This window comes from Arachis stenosperma, chromosome 10 (genome assembly GCF_014773155.1).
Source record: "Arachis stenosperma cultivar V10309 chromosome 10, arast.V10309.gnm1.PFL2, whole genome shotgun sequence".
NCBI lineage: Eukaryota > Viridiplantae > Streptophyta > Magnoliopsida > Fabales > Fabaceae > Arachis > Arachis stenosperma.
Window position 1 is genome coordinate 89,252,833 of NC_080386.1, and position 4,566 is coordinate 89,257,398.

A 4,566-nucleotide genomic window follows, 5' to 3' on the forward strand; every position below is an offset into this window, starting at 1 on the left:
ATTCCAGCGTTAAACGCCGGAACTGGCACCTAATTGGGAGTTAAACGCCCAAACTGGCATAAAAGCTGGCGTTTAACTCCAAGAGAAGTCTCTACACGAAAATGCTTCATTGCTCAGCCCAAGCACACACCAAGTGGGCCCGGAAGTAGATTTTTATGTCATTTACTCATCTTTGTACACCTTAGGCTACTAGTTTTCTATAAGTAGGACCTTTTACTATTGTAATAGATATAGAGAGTCTTTTGATCATGTTTTGATGATTGAACTCACTTTGGGAGGCTGGCCATTCGGCCATGCCTAGACCTTGTTCTTATGTATTTTCAACGGTGGAGTTTCTACACACCATAGATTAAGGTGTGGAGCTCTGCTGTACCTCGAGTATTAATGCAATTACTATTGTTCTTCTATTCAATTCCGCTTGTTCTTGTTCCAAGATATCACTTGTTCTTCAACTTGATGAAGGTGATGATTGACACTCATCATCATTCTCACTCATTAACAAGGTGACTGACAACCATTCTTGTTCTACAAGCATCCGAGGCTTAGTGAATATCTCTTGGATTTCTGATTGCATGATGCATGGTTGATCGCCTGACAACCGAGTGCTCGCCTGACAAACGAGCCAACCATTCTGTGAGATCAGAGTCTTCGTGGTATAGGCAAGAACTGATGGCGGCATTCAAGAGAATCCGGAAGGTCTAACCTTGTCTGTGGTATTCTGAGTAGGATTCAATGATTGAATGACTGTGACGTGCTTCAAACTCCGAAAGTCGGGGCGTTAGTGACAGACGCAAAAGAATCACTGGATTCTATTCCGCGCCTGACCGAGAACCGACAGATGATTAGCCTATGCTGTGACAGAGCATCAGGGACGTATTTTCACTGAGAGGATGGGAGGTAGCCATTGACAACGGTGAAACCCTACTCGAGCTTGCCATGGAAAGGAGTAAGAAGGATTGGATGAAGACAGTAGGAAAGCAGAGAGACGGAAGGGAAGGCATCTCTATTCGCTTGTCTGAAGCTCTCACCAATGATATACATAAGTATCTCTATCTTTATCTTATTATTTTCGTTCATCACTATACCCATTTGAGTCTGCCTGACTGAGATTTACAAGGTGACCATAGCTTGCTTCATACCACCAATCTCCGTGGGATCGACCCTTACTCGCGTAAGGTTTATTACTTGGACGACCCAGTGCACTTGCTGGTTAGTTGTGCGAAGTTGTGTTTATGCCATGGTATTGAGCACCAAGTCCTTGGAGCCATTACTAGGGATTGTTTATGTTTTGAAAAGTATTGATCACAATTTCGTGCACCAAGTTTTTGGCGCCGTTGCCGGGGATTGTTTGTGTATGGACAACTGACGGTTCATCTTGTTGCTTAGATTAGGCATTTATTTTTTTTCGAAATTCTTGAAGATGAATTCTAGAGTTTCATGATGATTTGTTGAAATCTGGCTGGCTGTAAAGCCATGTCTAATTTCATTGGACCGAGGTTTCAACTTATCATCACAAGAGCTTGTTGATCTTGCTTTTGGAGCAGTGATCTGCTAAGGCTTGGCTGGCCTTTGGCCATGTCTAGTGTTTTGGACCGAAGCTTTCTTTGAAAGCTTGGCTGGCTGTGAAGCCATGTCTAATTCCTGGACCGGAGTCTTAGACTAGCATTGCACTGATTCCTGGAATTCTCATTAAGAATTTTGATGTTTTCACTTAATTTTCGGAAAACACAAAAAAAAAAAATTTAAAAAAATAAAAACCAAAAATATTTCTTGCTTGAGTCTAGTGTCTCATCTTAAGTTTGGTGTCAATTGCATGCATTCATTCATGTGTCTTAAAGATCTTCAAGTAATTCTTGATGATTTCTTACTCTGATTTTTGAATTCTCTTGACTTGAGTGTTTATGTGTCTCATATGCATTCTTATTAGTGTCAGTAGTATACAAACTGCTAAGTTTGGTATCTTGCATGCATTGTTATTTGATTCTTGTTGCATTTTGATTATTAAAAATCCAAAAATATTTTTTATTTGTGTCTTTGCAAGTCAATAATACAGAGAATTGAAGATTCAGAACATACTGCAGAGGAATTATACAGAAAAAGCTGGGCATTCGAAAATGCCCAGTGAAGAAGGCAGACTGGCGTTTAAACGCCAGCCAGGGTACCTGGTTGGGCGTTTAACGCCCAAAAAGGGTGCATTTTGGGCGTTAAACGCCAGAATGGATACCATTCTGGGCGTTTAACGCCAGGATGGTGCTAGGGGGAAGATTTTGTTTTTCAAATCAAATTTTTTTCAAGTTTTCAAAGTTTTTCAAAATCAAATCTTTTTCAAATCATATCTTTTCAATCAAATGTTTTCAAAATCAATTTCTTTCCTTTTTCAAAGATACTTACTAACAATTAATGATTTGATTGAACATTTTTTGCCTTTTCTATTGAGGAAGGTTTTATATTTGAATCATATCTTTTCTTGTTAGGCAAGTCATTTATTTTTTAAAATCAAATCTTTTTAACATTGTTTTCAAATCATATCTTCTCAATCACATTTTTTTTAAAAACCAATCATATCTTCCTAATCACATCTTTTTCAAAATAGTTTTCAATCAAATCTTTTTGATTTCTAATTCAAAAATCTTTTTCAAAAATCACTTGATTTCTTTCCCACTTTTGTTTTCGAAAATCAATTAGTGTTTTTCAAAAAGGTTTTCAAAATATTCTAATTAATTTTCGAAAAATTACTTCCCTCCTTCTCACATCCTTCTATTTATGGAGTACCACTCCTTCTTAATGCACAATTCGAACTTTATCTAAGTAAAGTTCGAATTCTTCTTCACCTTCTTCTTTCTATTTCTCTTTTCCTCTGACACCTTAAGGAATCTCTATACTGTGACATAGAGGATTCCACATTTTCTTGTTCTCTTCTCTTTCATATGAGCAGGAGCAGAGACAAAGGCATTCTTGTTGAAGCTGACCCTGAACCCGAAAGGACCTTGAAGAGAAAGCTAAGAGAAGCCAAAGCACAACTCTCTTTAGAGGACCTGACCGAATTCTTCAAAGAAGAAGAAGACATGGCAGCTGAAAACAACAATAATGCAAACAATGCAAGGAAGGTGCTGGGTGACTTTACTGCACCTACTCCTGATTTTTATGGGAGAAGCATCTCTATCCCTGCCATTGGAGCAAACAACTTTGAGCTTAAGCCTCAATTAGTTTCTCTAATGCAACAGAATTGCAAGTTCCATGGACTTCCAATGGAAGATCCTCATCAGTTTTTAGCTGAGTTCTTGCAAATCTGTGACACAGTCAAGACTAATGGGGTTGACCCTGAGGTCTACAGACTGATGCTATTCCCTTTTGCTGTAAGAGACAGAGCTAGGATATGGTTGGACTCTCAACCTAAAGAAAGCCTGGACTCTTGGGAAAAGCTAGTCAATGCCTTCTTGGCAAAGTTCTTTCCACCACAAAGATGGAGTAAGCTTAGAGTGGAAGTCCAAACCTTCAGACAGAAGGATGGAGAATCCCTCTATGAAGCTTGGGAAAGATACAAACAATTAATCAGAAAATGTCCTTCTGACATGCTTTCTGAATGGAGCATCATAGGTATTTTCTATGATGGTCTCTCTGAACTATCCAAGATGTCTTTGGATAGCTCTGCTGGAGGATCTCTTCATCTGAAGAAGACGCCTACAGAAGCTCAAGAGCTCATTGAAATGGTTGCAAATAACCAATTCATGTACACTTCTGAGAGAAATCCTGTGAACAATGGGACAAGTCAGAAGAAAGGAGTTCTTGAGATTGACACTCTGAATGCCATTTTGGCTCAGAATAAAATATTGACTCAACAAGTCAATTTGATTTCTCAAAGTCTGTCTGGAATGCAAAATGCACCAAGCAGTACTAAGGAGGCTTCATCTGAGGAAGAAGCTTATGATCCTGAGAACCCTTCAATGGAAGAGGTGAATTACCTAGGAGAACCCTATGGTAACACCTATAATTCTTCATGGAGAAATCACCCAAATCTCTCATGGAAGAATCAAGAGAGACCTCAACAAGGTTTCAATAATAATGGTGGAAGAAACAGGTTTAACAATGGCAAACCTTTTCCATCATCTTCTCAGCAACAGACAGAGAATCCTAAGCAGAACCCCTCTGACTTAGCAACCATGGTCTCTGATCTAATTAAAACCACTCAAAGTTTCATGAATGAAACAAGGTCCTCCATTAGAAATTTGGAAGGACAAGTGGGACAGCTGATAAGAAAGTTACTGAACTCCCTCCAAGCACTCTTCCAAGCAATACAGAAGAAAATCCAAAAGGAGAGTGCAAAGCCATAACCATGGCCGAATTTGGAGAGGAAGAAGGGGCAGTGAACGCCACTGAGGAAGACCTCAATGGGCGTGCACTGACCTCCACTGAGTTCCCAAATGAGGAACCATGGGAATCTGAGGCTCAAAATGAGACCATAGAGATTCCATTGGACTTACTTCTGCCTTTCATGAGCTCTGATGAGTATTCTTCCTCTGAAGAGGATGAGTATGTCACTGAAGAGCAAGTTGCTAAATACCTTAG

At 39.4% G+C, this 4,566-nt stretch overlaps 1 non-coding gene across 1 annotated transcript; it reads right to left on the reverse strand.

Annotated features, from left to right (window-relative positions):
• Positions 1-3,470: 3,470 nt before the first annotated feature.
• Positions 3,471-3,578, reverse strand: LOC130959505 (small nucleolar RNA R71). The gene has a single exon (XR_009078581.1). It is a non-coding gene; the product is annotated as a small nucleolar RNA R71 (small nucleolar RNA).
• Positions 3,579-4,566: the final 988 nt, after the last annotated feature.